This window comes from Ahaetulla prasina, chromosome 1 (genome assembly GCF_028640845.1).
Source record: "Ahaetulla prasina isolate Xishuangbanna chromosome 1, ASM2864084v1, whole genome shotgun sequence".
Taxonomy (NCBI): domain Eukaryota; kingdom Metazoa; phylum Chordata; class Lepidosauria; order Squamata; family Colubridae; genus Ahaetulla; species Ahaetulla prasina.
The window spans coordinates 87,229,385-87,249,362 of NC_080539.1; positions in this window are offsets into that span (position 1 = coordinate 87,229,385).

Sequence of the window (19,978 nt, forward strand, 5' to 3'; positions counted from 1 at the left end):
GGCGTGCATAAGCGCACAAACGTGCCTACCGTTCCTGCCCTATTGTTTTTCTTTTCTTCTTCCTATATATATATAGATGCTTATACCTCCTAATATTTACTCATATATATGTTTATATACTATATAACCTTTCTGTATGACACTTACATATATTGTTGTGACAAAAATAAATAAATAAAATAAAAAAAAATGAATCCAGATTGATTGCAAATAAAATTATGAAATAATTATAAGACTGTTTCCCATGGTTTGTTTAAAATCTTATTTAAAGTATGCAAAGATTTTGAATTTAAGTATAAGAAAACTTTCCTTAATGTAGGTTGTGGATTAGAGAAAAACTTAGGAGGAGACCTTAAAAACTGTTTACTAGAGACAACTAGAAAGAACTAAAGATTATAACTAAAGGAGACGGCCTACAGATAGTCTTCGACTTACAACCAAAACTGTACTAGAATTTATGTTGCTCAGCAAGGCAGTAATTAAGTGAATCATGCACAATTTTACAATGGTTATTAAGCAAATCACTGCAGCTGTTAAGTGACTCATGCGGTCTTTAAGTGAATCTGCTTCTTTGTTGACTTTGCTTGTTTTGAAAGCCAACTGGGAAGGTTGCAAATGGAGATCACATGACCTGGCACACTGCAACCATCATAAATGCCTGCCGACTGCCAAGCACCTGAATCGTGATCAGGTGACCACAGGGATGTTGTAATAGTCATATATGTGAGAACTGGTCGTAAGTCACTTTTTCATTATCATTGTAACTTCAAACAGTTGTTAAACAAAGTGTTGTAAATTGAGGACTCCCTGTACCAATACAAAATGGAGAAAAGTATTTTAACTGTGGAAGAATTCAGGAATATTTGGCTACAATGTACTCTGAACTTTCTTTTCAAGTTTTCATTTACTATAAAAGTGTGTTTAAAAGAGAAGATAGAAAAGGATACAATAGAGAATCAGGTTATTTTGGATATGGATTTAAAATGGACAGGATACAATGATATTGACAAAGGTGCTTTGCAGGATTTACAAATGAAACCAGCTGATATTTTAAAGCAGCGGTTCTGACTAGTTCTGGAGAACCGGTAGCAGAAATTTTGAGTAGTTCAGAGAAGCAGTAAATGCCACCTCTGACTGGCCCCACCCACATGTATTCTCTGCCTCCCGAGTCCCAGCTGATCGGGAAGACATGGGGATTTTGCAGTAATCTTCCCCTGGAGTGTGGTAGGAATGGAGATTTTACAGTATCCTTCCCCTGCCAAGCCATGCCACACCCACCAAGCCATGCCCACAGAACCGGTAGTAAAAAAAATTGAATCCTACCACTGATGTAACGAGAATGGCTATATGCCAAAGGCACACTAAACACTGTTACGTTCCCATTGAAGTGATGCTTATTAATCTACTAGCATTTGCATGCTTTCAGATTGCTAGGTGGGCAGGAGCTGGGCCAGAAACAGGAGCTCACCCCATTGCACAGTGCTTGGATTTCAAACCTGGGCTGCCAGCTTTCCAACTGATAAACAGCATCTTTAACTGCTGAGTCACTTAAAAGGGACACACAGGTAGTAAATCAGAAGAGTGACTTGGACGTGTGAATTTCTACTCAGAAGTATAGTTTGGACAACTTTCTTTTTTAGACTAATGAAAGAGCTCTGTTATACCTATAAAGGATTTTCTGAGAAAATATAAAGAGAGAATGAAAAAAATCAGCTTCTAGAGCACTAAAGGAATCAACATCAAGACTTTTAAATGCAAAAGTTAAAAAAGAATGAAGTTGGCTTATTTGACTAAGGTTTTTTTCTAGCAGCTTTAATGTTTTGTTTTTTTCTTGACCAGGGCTGAATGATGAAGGTTGAAAATATTTGTGTATAGATAAAATATGGTCAAAAGATTTTATTTTGCTGTATTTTCAGAGAAAGTGGTAGACAAGGTACTTGAATTTAAGAAAAGTGTTAAACTTGTGAAGTACTTTCTGAGAGGAGATGAAGAGAAGATAATAAGAAATAGAACTTAATTTATGGGACATTATTTGATGGGATTAAATTTCAATATTGTTTGTGGTAGCTCTTAATAGAATCTTTTCTGATTAACTATGAATCATGAGGCTTTACAATTGTTTATAGATATGATGTGATACAGGATACAGAATGTGTTAAGATGTGGGAAGAAAAGAATGGTTTTATATTTTTAGCAGAATAAGAGCAGAAAAAGAGCAGAATAATAATAGAGTTGGAAGAAACCTTGGAGGTCTTCTAGTCCAACTCCATGCATGCATAGGAGACCCTACAGTTCCAGACAAGCGGCTGTCCAGTATCTTCTTAAAAACCTCCAGTGATGAGCATCCACAACTTCTGAAGGCAAGACATTCCATTAGTTACTTGTTCTCACTGTAAGGAAATTTCTAGATTGCTTGTCTCCTTGATTACTTTCCATCCATTGCTTCTTGTCCTGCCTTCAGGGGCTTCAGAAATTAGATTACCCCCTCTTCTTTGTGGCAACCCCTCAAATATTGGAGCACTGCAATCATGTCATCCCAACTTCTTCTTTTCATTAGAGTAGATAAACCCAATTCCTGCATACATTCTTTGTATGTTTTTGTCTCCAGCACCCTAATCGTCTTTGTTACTCTTTTCTGCACTCAACATTTTTTTTATAACATGGTGACCAAAATGGGATAAATATTCTAAGTGTGGTCTTACTAAGACTTTACAAAGCTGTACTAATATTTTATGTGATCTTGATTCAATGCCTCTGTTAATGAAACCTAGGATTTCATTGGCTGTATAAGATAAATGAAAGAAATATGAAATTGATTTACTTGTTTAAGATATAGGTGTGGATATAGATAGATAAAAAGATAAGATAAGAATGAAGAGACTCTAGTTGAAATATTAAGAGACTCTAGTTGAAATATTAAGGAAGATAAGTTACTGAAATTGTTTGTATTTATCCTTAAGAAGGATCAAGTCATTTCTTTATGTATTTTTCCTTTTATGTATTTTTTTCTTCCTTTCCCGTTTTTCTTCTCTCTGCACTTTTTTCCTGTTTGAATTTTTCTTAATTTACATTAGTTTTTTATCTTTATATTTGTAAACTTCAATTAAAAATATTATTAGATATGCTGGGTTATAGTAACCTTCATTCTAAGATCCCCACATAAGGACAGGAAAAGTTAGTGACTATGTGGCTTCAAGAAAAATACTACTGGTAGTATAAGGTCATAATATAATATAATCCTCAGAGCTTGGGCCTCTGGTTGATGTTGTGCAATGCCCGGTCCGTGGTCAATAAGGCCCCCCTGATTTGCAATCTTATTCAGGGAGAGTCCGCGGACTTTATGGGCATTACGGAGACCTGGTTGGGCACAGAAAGGGGTGTACCCCTGGTTGAACTGTGCCCTCTGGGATTCCGAGCATTCCATCAACTGAGGGCCCAGGGTAGGGGTGGAGGGGTGGCAGTTGTGATGAGGGAAAGTCTGGAGCCGAGAGAGTCCACTGTGCCTCAGATAGCCGGTTGTGAATCCCTCTTTGTGAAGTGGGGCCATAAGAATCAGATGGGTCTGTTGATTGCGTACCTGGCTCCTTGCTGCGTGACTACAGCCCTACCTGAGCTACTGGAGGTGCTTGCCGGTGTGGCGGTTGAGTTTCCCAGACTTCTGGTCATGGGGGATTTCAACTTGCCATCGGCCGGCTTGTCATCAACGGTGGGCCAGGAGTTCCAGGCTTCCATGATGGCCTTGGACCTGATTCAAGTAATTGATGGCCCTACACACATGGGGGGGGGGTCCACACTGGACTTGATTTATATCTCTGGACAGTGGTTTAATGATCTGGTATTAGGAGATTTAGTGATGGTACCCGTGTCATGGTCAGATCATTTTCTCCTCCGCCTAGACTTTCAGACCGCCGCTCACCACCGCAGGGAGACGGAACCAATGCGTTGGTTCCGTCCCAGGCGCCTGATGGACCCCGAGAGGTTCCTGACGGAGCTTGGGCCGTTTCCTGAGGACCTTGCCCACGGCACGACCGAAGAAATAGTTGTGGCCTGGGAACAGGCCGCGGCTGGGGCTTTGGACCGTGTCGTGCCTTTGCAGCCTCTGACCCGGCACAGATCTCAATTGGCTCCTTGGTTTTCTGAGCAGCTGAGAGAGATGAAACACCGGAGAAGACGCTTAGAGAGTACCTGGAGGTCCAGCCGTTCCGAGGCTGATCGGACACTAGTTAGGACTTTTTCGAAGACCTACCTACTGGCACTGAGGGTGGCGAAATGTTCCTACGTTTCCACTCTCATTGCGTCGGCAGATAACCGCCTGGCCGCCCTGTTTCGGGTGACCCGCTCTCTCCTACATCGGGGGGGGGGGCGGGATGACCCCTTGCAGGGACTTGCCGAGGAGTTTAGTGATTATCTATACGATAAAATCGCTCAGCTTCGGGATAGTTTGGACCAAACTTGCGATGATCCGGATGAGATGACGGAGACGCATCTTGTTGATGTTGTTTGGGATGAGTTTGATTCTGTGGCTCTTGAGGACGTGGACAGGTTGCTGGGGAGGTTACATGCCACTACATGTTTACTGGACCCGTGTCCCTCCTGGCTGATGCTGGCCACTCAGGAGGTGACACGAGGCTGGCTCCAGGGAATTATAAATGCTTCATTGTTGGAAAAGGTTTTCCCCGCCGCCTTGAAGGAGGCGGTGGTGAGACCCCTCCTCAAGAAGCCTTCCCTGGACCCAGCTATTTTGGGTAATTATCGTCCAGTCTCCAACCTTCGCTTTGTGGCGAAGGTTGTAGAGAATGTGGTGGCATGGCAGCTTCCCCGGTACCTGGATGAAGCTGTCTATCTAGACCCATTCCAGTCCGGCTTCCGGTCCGGATATAGCACGGAGACAGCTTTGGTCGCGTTGGTGGATGACCTCTGGAGTGCCAGGGATAGGGGTTGCTCCTCTGCCCTGGTCCTGTTAGATCTCTCATCGGCTTTTGATACCATCGACCATGGTATCTTGCTGCACCAGTTGGAGAGTTTGGGAGTGGGAGGCACCGTTTATCGGTGGTTCTCCTCCTATCTCTCTGACCGGTCACAGACGGTGTTGACAGGAGGGCAGAGATCAACCGCGAGGCGCCTTGCTTGTGGGGTGCCTCAGGGGTCGATTCTCTCGCCTCTCCTGTTCAACATCTATATGAAGACGTTGGGTGATGTCATCAGTGTCTTTGGGGTGAGTTACCAGCTTTACGCTGATGATACTCAGCTGTACTTTTCCACCCCGGGCCACCCCAACGAAGCTGTCGAAGTGCTGTCCCGGTGCCTGGAAGCCGTACGGGTCTGGATGGGGAGAAACAGACTCAGACTCAATCCATCCAAGACGGAGTGGCTGTGGATGCCGGCACCCGGGTACAGCCAGCTGCAACCGCGGCTGACTGTTGGGGGCGAGTCATTGGCCCCAACCGAAAGGGTGCGCAACTTGGGCATTCTCCTGGATGGACGGCTGTCGTTTGAAGACCAGTTGACGGCCGTCTCCAGGAGAGCCTTTTACCAGGTTCGCCTGGTTCGCCAGTTGCGCCCCTTTCTTGACCGGGATGCCTTATGCATGGTCACTCATACTCTTGTCACTTCTCGTCTGGATTATTGCAATGCTCTCTACATGGGGCTACCACTGAAGTGCACTCGGAGGCTTCAATTAGTCCAGAATGCAGCTGCGCGGGTGATTGAGGGAGCCACACGTTGCTCCCGGGTAACACCGCTCCTGCGCAGTCTGCACTGGCTACCTGTGGTCTTTCGGGTGCGCTTCAAGGTGTTGGTTACCACCTTTAAAGCGCTCCATGGCTTAGGGCCCGGGTACTTAAGGGACCGCCTGCTGTTACCTTATGCCTCCCACCGACCAGACGCCACACAGAGAGGGTCTTCTCAGGGTGCCGTCCGCCAAGCAATGTCGGCTGGCGGCCCCCAGGGGAAGGGCCTTCTCTGTTGGAGCACCTACCCTCTGGAACGAACTTCCCCCTGGTTTGCGTCAATTACCTGACCTTCGGACCTTTCACCGTGAATTGAAAACATATTTGTTTATCCAAGCGGGACTGGCTTGATTTTTAAATTTTTAAATTTCTGAATTTTAATAATTTTAACTGGGGTATTTTATTATGGGTCTAATTCGACGGTTTTAATTTTCGGCCATTTATAAAATATGTATTTTAATTGTTTTAATTTGTACACTGTATTGTTTTAAATTTGGCTGTACACCACCCTGAGTCCTTCGGGAGAAGGGCGGTATAAAAATCTAAATAATAAAAATAAAAATAAAATAAATAAGTGAGAATTGATGAAAGGTATATAAATTCGCACATATGATTCTATCAGTTTATCAAATGAAACTGTATGGGAGGAGAACTAGAACCAAAGGACTTATTCATTAACACAGAACACATTTAAACTATGCATCTCTCTGTGATAATGTCTGTTGATGACTAAGCATATTCAGGAAAGTAAGATTATGGATGTCTGCTTGCCATGATAACTATATATATTTCTTGTATATTGTTTTTTCAGTGCTAGTGATCGGTGAAAACGAGCAAGCCAGTTGCTTTGCTCACAGGATTCCTAAAACCATCTGCTATAACAGCTGATTTACAATAATATTTGCTCTGATTCATCAGGTTTCTCCTTATCTTCTTAAGTTCATCTTCATAGCATATAGCTTTCTGACCAGAGGTGAAATTCAATTTTTTTTACTATCAGTTCTGTGGGCGTGGCTTGGTGGGCATGGTGTGGCTCAGTGGGCATGGCAGGGGAAGGATATTGCAAAATCTCCATTCCCTCCCCACTCTGGGATCAGCCAGAGGTGGTATTTGCCGGTTCTCTGAACTACTCAAAATTTTCTCTACCGGTTGTCCAGAACCTGTCAAAACCTGCTGGATTTCACCTCTGTTTCTGACTAGCATATTTGAATGGCTACTTTTTCCCTGATGGGTTTAATAATCTTCTCTGATATCTATACCTGTCATAAAGCATAAGTATATACTTTTGCTTTCTTGGAAATATGCTACTCAGCTCAGTCAACTTGACACGAAATTTTGCCCCTGACAAACAAATGAGGCTGCTTGCATCGGAAGCATCTTTCTTTTCTCTTTTACATTTTGTATTCCCCTGTCTGACAGGCAACTGCATTCATTTTCCTAATGCCAGATCATGAGATCCACTGCATAGCCACTATAAAGCTAAGTGTTTTGAAGTGCTGGAGGACAAAACCATTTATTTCATTATACAGACCCTTCTTTTTTAGAACTGTATATCAGTTAAGATGAGCACTGAAGAAGTTATTTCAACATTTCTTAAGAATTAAATTTTTGGTACATCTTACATTTGCTCTGCATAAATAAGATAAAAGCACAGGTATCTCTCCACATAGCTTCCACTAGAAGTGGGAATTAAGTTCATTAGCTTTTGCTATGAACTTGCCTTCTGTCCAATAATGTCCTCATTCCATGCCAGATATCAGTTCTGCAACTATGATTTTAAGCAGGGTCTAAGAAGGAGTAAAAGGGACGTGGTGGCTCAGGGGCTAGGACGTTGAGCTTGTCAATCGAAAGGTCGGCAGTTCGGCGGTTCGAATCCCTAGTGCTGCCGTGTAATGGGGTGAGCTCCTGTTACTCGTCCCAGCTTCTGCCAACCTAGCAGTTTCAAAAGCACGTAAAAATCCAAGTAGACCACCTTTGGTGGGAAGGTAATAGCGTTCCGTGAGCCTTTGGCGTTGAGTCATGCCGGCCACATGACCACGGAGACGTCTTCGGACAGCGCTGGCTCTTCAGCTTTGAAACGGAGATGAGCACCGCCCCCTAGAGTCGGTAACGATTAGCACGTATGTGCGAGGGGAACCTTTACCTTTAAGAAGGAGTAATAGTCACTCATCTAAGCTAATGAGGGGGGAAAAACCTGCAAAATAGCCAGGATGTTATAGTACATGAGGCAGAAACCAGTAGCAGAGAATATACAAAAAATCAAATAAAATAAAGATGAATTTCCTGACCCTCAAAACTACAGCACAAGGCACTGCCAATTGGCCAAGCTGGTGCTGATCCTTACTGTGAGCCAAGATCTTCAAGTTAAAAAATTAGGAGAAATTTAGGGCAGCCTGATGAATGTTTTTTTTTTTAAACAGGTAGAGTGAGCTGAAACCAAACACACAATGGAAGTGTGAAAAAGAGCTCCCATCTGAACCAAGGCACTGCATTATATCCACACACATTTACTCGTGGACTCCCAACCCAAACTCAACATTGCTGGGTGTAACTTCTCAGTGTCCACATGACCAAGCCCACTCTAATAGGAGAAAACGGACTTGTTATTGATGAAGATGCTCTTGCAATGTTCTTTGTGGATTCTAGTAGCAGACACGAGTGCAGGGCTATTGATGATTAAAAGGCAGCACAAACATCAGAGTGACTGCATAGCAAATGGCAATTCATATGTTCATTGTCATTCTAGTTTTACTTCTAGGAATGAGAAGAGGTGCTTTGGGAAACTGTATCCCTCTGTTGTTTAACAGGACTAGCCTTGGGAACTATGGACCTGCCTTTACAGTAGGAGAGATTGTTTATTGATCAATTCGATTTGTTTGCTACCCATCTCGCTTTGAGGTGACTCTGGCCAGCTTACAATCATTAGAAAATAATGAAACTACAAACAATAACTATTCCTAATCTTCTTCTCCTTCCTAGCATATTCCCACAAGTGCAGGGTCCGCTTTTCGAATCATTGAATGCCACTTTGCATTGTCAGCTACATCTCCAGGGTGCAGGCCCGTGGCTTACATATCTTTGTTGATGGTGTCTTGCCATCTGTGTTTTGGAGGCCCATGAGGTTGCTGGCCATTGATTTCTAATTGGTAGGCAGTCTTGGCCATGTGGAAGGTGCTGCTCTCTGGACATTTCCATACCAGCAAATTCAGCCTTCTCTCATCTTCTTGGTGTCACATGGAAATGTTGTCCTAATCCTATTCCTAATAACAATTATAAATTACAATTAAATACATGGGGAGGAAAGAAGCAGGATGTGCATGGAGGTGACAGGAAGGTGAGATTTTCTCTCAATCCATCAACTACCTTCAGCTTGATATACCCCCATTGGGAGTGCCAGCCAATTAACAGAACTAGGTCTTCAGTTCCTTATGGAAGGTCAGATGTAGGGCAGAGGATCTCACCTTAGGATGGGGTGGGGGGGGGAGATAGGATATTCCAAGTCAGAAAAGGCTCTTCTTCTGGACCCCACCAGCCAAAGATCTTTGATTGACAGAACCCGCAAAATGTGCCTTTTGCATCATGTTACTCAGCTCTGTCTCAGGGGAACAACAGGTATAAAATTGACCCTGGGAAGAAAGTAAACGAGGAAAGGCTTCTCTGAATTTAAAGAGGGCATTTTTTTATTTGACTTGATTTGATTTGGTTATTTGGTTTGATTTGACTTGGTTTGAAGGTGGATCACTCAGCACTTTTCCTCATATCAGCCTATGTAGCAATTTGCAATAATTATTTGCTTCTGGATTTACTCACATCTGGCCATATTTTAAATGTTATATTCTGAGGAGTCAGAGAAAGGAATAAAGGAACAACAGCTTTAGTGATGACAGATAGAGATTAGCTCAAAAGTTTAATCATCTCTTGGATCATAATAGATTCTGTATTAAAAAAAACAAGAAGAAACACAAGAGTCAAGAGTTTCTGGATGAGGAACTTGTAACCCTACTAAAATTAATCTATCAAGGAGTACTTTCTTGACTAATCTCAGGCTCTGAGGTTAGTTTAGAGGGTGCCAGCTTCATAATACCTTGCACATACATGAATAAAATACTTCAAAAAAAAACCAAAAACAAACAAACCAGCAAGCAGAATGACTTATTCTATTATGACAGGCAATGGCAATTAATTCTTTTGTCCCTGCATGCCTTTAACAGCAAAGATTCCCATAGAATAATACACTGCAGGCAAGAATATATTTTTCTCTGTTGGAATTTCTATTTGGAATTTCCCAGTTTGGAATTTTTTCTATGTTTTGTTATTCCTGAATCCAACCTCCAACCATAAATTTGCTTCTGCTTGATATCCCTTGTTTCAGCTTTATAGACTTGCAAACCTACTTATATTGTGAATGAGTTATGGCTGCTTTGGTGAATGACTCATTTGGCTGGGATTCATGCACCTTCTGAGCAAGATTTGCTTAACTCATGGTTGTTGGATAAGGCACAAATGGCTGGGTTCACACATAACTCTAACCATCCAAACCAGAGGTAAAATGCTACCGGTTGGAACTGGTTAGCCCAAACTGGTAGTAATAAAAGCTACCAGTTCTGGCAAACCAGTAGTAAAAAAATGTTACCGGTTTGGACGAACCAATATATCCGATGATCAGCTGTACTGTGCAATTTAGATTTGCTAGAAAGCAGGAAATCCTGCTTTCTAGCAAATCTAAATCGCACGGCACAGCTGTTCCCCCCTTACTGTTCTACTTACTTTAGAAAAGGCTTCTTAAGTCTTTTTCAATGTTGCGTGGTAGCGCCTACCATGAACATGCGTGTGAAGTGCGTGTTTGTCATGCGCTGTGCATGCACATGAAGTGCAGTGCACATTTGGCATGCACCGCGTATGCGCGCACACACAGAGAATTGGTAGCAAAGCAAACCGGTAGCAGACCTCGGAGCATTTCATCCCTATCTAAACCTTGTTTGCAGTTCACAATAGCAGAATTCAGAAAATATCCTAAGCCAACATCAGGGAAAGTTCATTACAGTTTGCAGCACTTTTTCATACAATGTGTAATTGGAACTCATTATTACAAGCTGTATGGATGGCTATTATTTTAGAAGCTTATAGGGAGGGAACAGGAGAAATTGATGGAGGGAAGGTCCATCAATCACAGACTGATGATCTTGAAGCTTCTGTATTACGTCCATTTCTCTCAAGAGCATGTGAAGAACAATGGCAGAAACATTTAGCTGGCCATGCAAGAAGCAAAAGTCCAAGTTAAAATGTGCCTTAGCCTAATTCAGCAAGTCGGTTCTGTTCAGATTCTGCTTAATGCCTTATAAAACATTGCAAAATCATATTTTATGCATTCCTCCTTAACTTAAACTACCATTGCACTGGCTGTAATTCTCCAAATGAAGCCTTCTTTTAAAGGCTGAACTGCTTGAACAAGAATAGAAATTGATCCATTGACTCAACTCTTATATAAGATTTATATTAGTGCTTCCTTTCAACTGATTTGCAAAATACTCACCGCAGAAACTACCAGCTTATCTAGAAAGTTGCAGCAATGAAAAGAGGGGAGGAAAAAAAACACAGAGAGATGAATCTCATAGATCACTACTCTTGCTCTTTCCTCTCTTCTTCCACAAGCAGAGTTACTGTATTTTAAATGAAAACTCCCTGAGATTAAAGCTGCTGAAACATCCTGTAATCACTTTTTCTGCTGGATTTATTTAGCCTAGACATGTTCCTTTTGTGGAAAAGTAATAAACGTCCTCCCTCCCTCTCTTCTTCCCCTCTAGGAGATGGCGTAAGAAAAGGGGGTTGTTTCAGCTGCCAAATCAACATTTCAGAAGTAACAAACACCCTGGAATGAAGGCTGAATGAACTGATTTGAGCATAGAGTAGGCTTGTTCTGGGTGAAGAAGAATATTTTTTTTTACCGTAGTGGTGTAAGCCAATTAAATAAACCTCTTTGTTTAGGAAAAGTCCTGATTCAGTAACTGCAACATCAACAGATAATTTGAAGATAGATGCCAACAAGTGATTCCTTCCAGATAAAGCTTTCATGCTATCTCTGATTAATCTTGTGTTCTTAAACCAAGACAATCCATCCATTCAGCTATACGTCTTCACTAAGTAAATTATCCCACTTTTCATACAAAAGGTAACCCCCTCCTTTGCAAAATAAATAAATAAATAACAATGTCCAAGTAGGGAAATTGCTCAAATTATCCTTGTGCCCATGAACCTAATATCTAGGCATTCTGTTGCATGGCGAAGAATTATTGCATAAGACCACTGGGTACCCAAAGTTGAATCTAACAAGTTGCAATTTTCTTAGATTCACAAGACCAGCTCATCGTATAAGACCATCCCTCAAATTTGAGGTTAATTAACATAGATTTTTGCCATTGCAAAACCATTGCAATGGTTGATTGCAATGATCAATAAATTCATTCTGTTGATCAATGAATTCTAACTCTAGGATTTATGTCTGAACAACACTGTATATGTTTGTGGGGATGGAGAGGCCTTTAAATCAGTGTCAACTCCTATAGCTGTCTGGACAGGTCCTTGCAGTTTTCTTGGCAAGATTTTCAGAAGTGGTTTGCCATTGTTTGCTTCCTAGGGCTGAGAGAATGTGACTGGCCCAAGGTCACCAAGCTGGCTTCCTGTCTAAGGCAAAACTAGAACTCAAAAGTCTCCCAGTTTCTAGCCTAGTATCTTAACCACTGCACCAAAATGGCACTCTGTCGTATGCTATTTACAGTAAACTGAAATAAAACCTAATCAAGATGTCCCTCACTCTCAGCCCATTGACATACAAAAATAAAGAAAGGCAGGAATGGAGAATCATCAAACTGTATCTGCAGTTCACTAGAACCTAATAAGGATAGGTTTGTGTGGTTAGAAAAGTATATCTTGGAAATTGAGATCTTTATTCCCTTTTTGTTGTTGTTGTTTTGGTCATATACAAATACAGCAATACATTCCAAACAATAGTACTTGCCCAGTGAGTTGATAATCATGCTTATAGCAAACCCATAGATATTTATAAGACATAAATAGTATTAGTTTTCTTGTCTCCCTGATTTCAGTAGGTCTGCTCTAAGCATAATTAAAGCTGAATCCACTGCAGCCTACAGATAGCCCTTGACTTATGACCACAACAGAGCCCAAACTTTCTGTTAAGTGTGATATTTGTGAAGTGAGTTGTCCATTTTACTACCTTTCTTGCCGCAGTTGTTAAGTGAATCACTGCAGTTGATAAGTTAGTAGCCCAGTCGTTAAGTGAATCTAGTTTCCCCATTGACTTTGCTTGTCAGAAGGTCACAAAAGGTGACCACTGAAGCTTGGGATACAGGAGCAGTCATAAATACCATGTTTCCCTGGAAATAAGATGGAGTCTTAGATTAATTTCTGCTCCAAAAGATGCATTAGGGTTTATTTTCAGGTGATGTCTTATTTTTGGGGAAATGCATTACTAAATATGTCCGTCTGGCTGACGATCTTAACTGGGGCTTATTTTTGGGGTAGGGCTTATATTCCTGAAAAACCACGCTAGGGCTTATTTTCCGCTTGGGTCTTACTTTGGGGAAAATATGGTACGAACCAATTGCCAAGTATCTGAGTTCTGATCACATAATTATGGGAAGGCTACAATGGTCGTAACTGTGAAAAATGGTCGTAAGTCAGTGCTGTTATAACTTTGACCAGTCACTAAATAAACTGAAGCCACGGTGTCTTTTGGCTTTCTTCAGCAAGGTGGTATCATTGCTGCCTTCTATATTATACTGCAGAAAAGATTACATGTGTAATCTCTCAAAATTCTTTATGTGAATGTCAGAAGATACCCCTTCTCCTTTTTTGAGTAACATTGTCCCTGGAAGAAGCAACATTCAGCCTTCGATCCTAAAATATAGTAAATTCGTTTGGTGATCTGAACAGCCATATACTTGTGAAAAGGAACCGTCTGGCACTCAAAGGGCTAACAATAACATAAGTTTCACAGGCTGCCATCTACTGCAACAGTTGGAGAGAACAAAACACACCCTGAGAGAACACACATACGTTCATTGTAGGGCAAGTAGCAAAAGGAGAAGAACATGAACTAGATAGAATATTGGGCATTCACCAAATATTAGGGCAGTTTAATGAAGCATCAATCAGAACATGTCTTGGAAGGGAAGTGCCCAGTGGTGGGATTCAATTGGTTCAGGTGAACCAGTTGTTAAATTGCTGGCTGGCTGCCCCACTCCTCCCCTTCCAGGAATCCCAACGCACCCATTTTGGCTCCCAGAAGGCTGCAGGGTGGCCTGCTAGGCCCAAAACGCAGGGGGATGCGGTGCAGCCACCTGCGCCACGTTTTTGCTCCCAGGAATTTGGAGGCCTGCTATCCCCAAAATGGGGCATAAGGGTATGTGGCGCCCCCCTGTGCCCCATTTTTGGTCCCAGGACCAGTGAGGCCTACTAGGCCCAAAATGGGGCACAGGGGGGGGGTGCAGTCCATTTTTACTCCCAGGGGGGTGCAGGAGGCCGAGTGCTGCCTGTCATACCCCCTGGCCATGCCCACCATGGCCACGCCTACCTAGCTGGTCATTAGGGCAGAGAAACGGTTATTAAATTATTTGAATCCAACCACCGGAAGTGCCAGATCAAAGTGCTGTCCAGGATCAAAGCTAAAGACTTGAGAAGGCTTGCTAATTCAGTCAAGGTGATAAAAGTGCCTTCTGTGCATATGAACACACGCACCAAAAGACTTCGTTTCTTCAGACCGAAGCAGTCAGTCTTCTGCTTTGGCAGAAGCAGTCAGCAGCAGTCAGAGCCCCTACCTTACCGTTTTCAAAATGGATAAACTCCCTTCCCCCCCCCCAAGGAAAGCTCCACCTGGAAGCAGATCACCACCAGACTGGCCTAAAACTGAAGCAATATTTTGAACCAGATGATGGTCAAACAACACTCCTCTATAAAAAAAACACCAGTCATTTTTGCAATGAGCTGCTGATAAACCCATGCAGTGTGATAAAACCCTTTGGTTCCTGTTTTACCTCTAGGAAACAATATTAAACTTCTTGATTTTTTAACTCAGCCCTTTTGTGAGGAAAAAGTCTTAGCTGATTCTTTTCAAGGACAGCTGCCTCAAGGAAGGAAAAAGGGAAGCTGTGGCAGTAGATAATCTGGCCTTGAACTTGGAAATCCAGATTCAAACACCCACTCTGTCTGTCTGTGTGTGTGCGTGCTTGCTAGCTCAGTACAATCAGGGATCATTTGTGTCGTTCACTAGGTAAGTACTTGCTTATGGAAAGGTGTTACAAGCTGCAGCTGAATTCCCATCAATGGCTTTAATTTAAAGTTAAACTGATTCCTCTGAGGGCGGGGACCCATACCTAAAATTCAGTTCTTTCATTCAACCTGGACTCAAACTGTTATGTATTAACAGTTGTGCCTTTAAATATTTGAGCGGGAAATCAGCACGTTGCTGATTGGACGAAGCCTCCAGCAGAACTGTATAAAAGGAGAGGTTTTTGCCCCAGCCTGTTGCTGGGTTCACCCTATATTAAAGAGCTGTTGTCACTACCCTGGTCTCCAGCCTCGTTACTTCCCGAACTTAACATTGGCGACGAGGATGGGATCTCGAGGCTAAGGAGAACCAGAACCGAGCTGAAGCACGCTAGTCCCGAACCCAGCAAGCTCAGGGCAGAAACGCGGAAATGGCAAACACGCCACCCGCACCGTACAACCCGGGCAAGGAGAAATGGGGAACATATATGACCCGTTTCGAAAGCTTTCTAGAAGCCAACGAACTACAGGATCCCTGATAACCGCAAACGGGCTTACTTCCTAAGCCATTGCGGGCCGGAGGTAATCGAGATTGCGGAAGCCTGGCAGAGCCAACGCCGATACAATCGGTATCGTGGCCGACTCTGCAGACTTTGCTGAAGAACCATTTCGCACCGACGCCGTCCAAATACGTGCAGCGGTTTGAATTGGAGAACGTAGACAGATGGAGGCGAGTCCATCGGTGACTACATGGCGCTTTAAGAAGAGCGCCCAAGGACTGCGGATACCGAGACTTAGACGAAGTGCTACTCGAGCAACTCATCCGAGGGGTCAAGGACATCCGCCACGGCGACGACTGCTAGCCAGGAGCAACCTGACACTAGCCACCGCTCTGGACGAGGCCAGAGCACACGAAATGTCTACTAAAGCAGCAGAGACTCTGCAAAGCCTCTTCAATCCAAGACGAAGCGCAAAGCCAACGCCAGTACACCAGGAGGAGATTCAGTCCGAATCCGAAGGTGAGGCGAGGATGAGGAAGGGTCTGCCGGACCGAGAAACGCGACACTGAGGACCGTGACGAGTGCGGAAGCTGCGGAGGGCAGCATCAGCGCCAACGCTGCAGGTTTAAAGACGCAACATGCCGGCGGTGTGGGAAGAAAGGACACTTAGCTCAGGTTTGCAGAGCGCCCAACCTTCCCGAAAATTCAAATCGGCCAATCAAACGCTGAACCGGAAAGGCGGCCCGCGATTGGTTCAAACAAGAAAGGCGCAAGTCTAACCAAACGACTGTCATTATAGGCGCGCCTCAACCAAAGTGGAAAAGAAGATTTTCACAAAGCCCAAGATCGAGGGAGTACGGTGCAGGCTTGAAGTGGACACGGGATCAGCGATCACCATCATGTCCTGGGACACCCTGGCGAAGTCGCTGCCGTCCGTCGCGGCGCCATCTGCAAGCACAGCGGCTACGAGTGCCACGACTACCAGGGAATCGCATCCCTGTTCGAGGGACCACCTCCGTCCGAGTCGAGTACGGCCCTCACAAAAGACCCTGCCCATCACGATCGCCGAAGGAACTCTGCCCAGTCTGTTGGGACTAGACTGGTTTCGTGCCCTGGGCATGGGAGTGACTGGCATCTACAGAAGTGACTGCAATTTGAAAGACATTCTCTTTAACGAGTTCAAGATGTCTTCAAGGACTGCCTGGGCAAGTACAAGGGGACCCCTATTTCCTTCAACTTAGACCCCAGGTAGCCCCCATTAGGCTTAAGGCGAGGAGAGTCCTTTGCCCTAAAACCAAAATTGATAAGGAGCTGGACAAGCTCATAAATCAGGGGTTTTGGTGCCAGTCGATCACGCAAAGTGGGAGACGCCAATCGTCACCCCATCAAATCGGACGGGTCAATTAGAATTTGCGCTGACTACAAGGCGACGCTTAACAAAGCCTTACAGAAAAGCGCGTACCGGTTCCGTAGTGCAACATTTATTGCACTCCTTGGGGCAAGGGCAAGTCTTTGCAAAGTTAGACTTGGCCCAAGCCTACCAACAACTGCCAGTAGACGCCCGCACAGCCAAGCCCAAACGATTGTGACGCACAGGGGGCATTCAAGTGCACCGATTGCAATTTGGGGTTAGTGTGGCACCAGGGCTGTTCCAAAACCTGATGGAACGACTACTGCAAGGGCTCCCAGGGTAGTTCCTACTTGATGATGTCCTAATTTCAGGGGAAAACATGGAGGAATTGGGGGAGCGGTTAAGAAAGGTCTTGAGCATTTTCCGGACAGCCGGATTAAAAGTCAAGACAAATAAATGTCAGATAGGGGTCGAATCGGTCGATTTCTTGGGCTACCGGATAGACAAGAAAGGAATTCACCCTACTGAGAGCAAGGTTAAGGCAATTAGGAAGGCTCCAGCGCCCAAAAACAAAGCAGAGCTGCAGGCATTCCTGGGATTGGTTAATTTTTACGCGGTCTTTTTAAAGAACAAAGCAACCGTTGCGGAACCGCTGCATAGGCTCTTAGGGAAAAATACTGTTTGGTCTTGGGGAAAGTCAGAAAATAGGGCTTTCGAAGCAGTCAAGAACCTGCTCTCAAGTGATAGCCTGCTTATCCAATATCACGACTCACTACCCCTAGTGCTGGTTTGCGACGCGTCCCCTTATGGGGTGGGGGCTGTACTCAGCCATAGACTTCCAAACGGCACAGAAGCCCCTATAGCGTTCTACTCTAGAACGATGTCTTCCCCAGAGAGGAACTACAGCCAATTAGACAAAGAAGCATTAGCCATTGTATCAGGGGTCAAAAAATTCCATGAGTATGTCTTTGGGCGGAATTTTGAAATCGTGACTGACCACAGACCGTTACTGGGATTACTAGCTGGCGACCGTCCAACGCCTGTGGCACTTTCGCCACGTTTGACTCGATGGACTATATTTTTAGCCGCTTACTCATACAAGCTGCAACATCGATCGGGAAAAGAAGTGGGCCACGCAGACGCATTGAGCCGATGCCCACTGCCAGGGCGATCAAGACCCCACTCCGGGACACCCATCCTCCTTATTGACTCGTTGGACTCTGGCCCAGTCACATCAAAGGAAGTGGCTCGGGCATCATACCGACATTGTGTTAAGGACTGTACTCGGTTGGGTACAGAGAGGGTGGCCGCTGCCGGGCTTAACGGTTCAAAGAATTTGTTAAGAAACGTGATGAGCTCTCGGCTCAAGGGGTGCCTGTTATGGGGTGATCGTGTAATAATTCCTGTTAAGTTAAGGGGCAAGGTATTGGACCTCCTCCACGAGGTCACCCAGGCATCGTAAGGATGAAGGGTTAGCTAGAAGCTATGTATGGTGGCCACTCATGGACGCAGAGATTGCTGAGAGGGTAGGGAAATGCCAAGCTTGCCAAGAGTCCAGACCGCTACCCCAACAGCCCCAGTCAGAGAATGGGAAAAGCCCCAAGGGCCTTGGTCAAGAATCCACATTGACTTTGCTGGCCCTTTCACGGCCAAACGTTCCTAGTGGTGGTGGACGATTTTCCAAATGGTTAGAGATCATACTTATGAAGTCCACCACAGCCGAAGCAGTAATCGCAACCCTGGGCCACCTATTCGCAACTCACGGGTTGCAGGAGACTCTGGTGTCCGACAATGAGCCCCAATTCACGGCAGCCCAGTTTGAAGAGTACCTGGCAGAGGAAGGCATCCGACATGCCTCTCTGCACCTTTCCACCCCGCGCCGAATGGCCTTGCAGAGCGTTCCGTCCGGGCGCTAAGGAGGCATTGTCCAGGCTCAAGCCAGGTGACTGGCAAACAAAAATAGACTTTTTCCTAGCCGTCCAGCACAGAACCCCAAGCACAGCCACTGGAAAAAGCCCAGCCGAATTGCTAATGGGACGAAAACTCCGGTGCCCACTTGACCGTTTGGACCCCAGTACACACCGAGGGTTACAAGGGGAGCTAGAAAAACAAGGAAATGAGCATAGGCGACCGGGTGTGGGCCGAAACTATGGGGACGGCCCGAGTTGGGTCGCCGGACAAGTAACAAAAGTAACAGGGCCAAAATCGTACGTGGTAGAGCTACCAGACAACCGAATGTGGCGGCGCCACATAGATCAGTTAAGGAAACGAATAACTGACCAAACCAAACCAACAGAGACAGGTAATGACCAATACCACTTTGAATCCACAGCCGACAATGACCCGGGGGAGGCGCAAGACTTAGCTGAGGTCCCAGAGTTCCAGCGACGCCATCAGGTCCCCGAGGGAAACAGCAAGGAAAATTCCAAGATTAATCCAAGGCCGGACGGCCAAGAAAAAGAGTCGGCCAATAATCCAGAGCCCGATGGCCTAGAGAAAGAGCTGGGAGGAGAAAACAGCCCCTCCGACCAGCTCAAAACACCACCCAGAACTGAACCGCGCAGGTCAGAAAGGACTAGGAGACGCCCAGGTTATTTGCGTGACTACGTCGAAAAATAACATGTGAATAAATATGTAAATAAGACCAAGTGTTTTCTGGGAGGGGAGGAGTGTTATGTATTAACAGTTGTGCCTTTAAATATTTGAGCGGGAAATCAGCACGTTGCTGATTGGACGAAGCCTCCAGCAGAACTGTATAAAAGGAGAGGTTTTTGCCCCAGCCTGTTGCTGGGTTCACCCTATATTAAAGAGCTGTTGTCACTACCCTGGTCTCCAGCCTCGTTACTTCCCGAACTTAACACAAACGTTGCATGCATGCTGGATACACTCAGGCAACAAAAACAGCCAGGAGGTCTTGGCATCGACTGTGGATTCAGCTACTCCCTCCTCCTAGAAAAGACCGGAAAAAGAATCTATGGACTACATATCTTAGTAGTTGCCAGAGCCACCCTCCACTGGGTTCGGAAGCTAAAGCAGGATACACCTGGAGAAAAGGTGGAGGAGAGATTCCTGCGGAATTCCCAGACCGGGAAGCTGAAAAGACACCCAGAAAG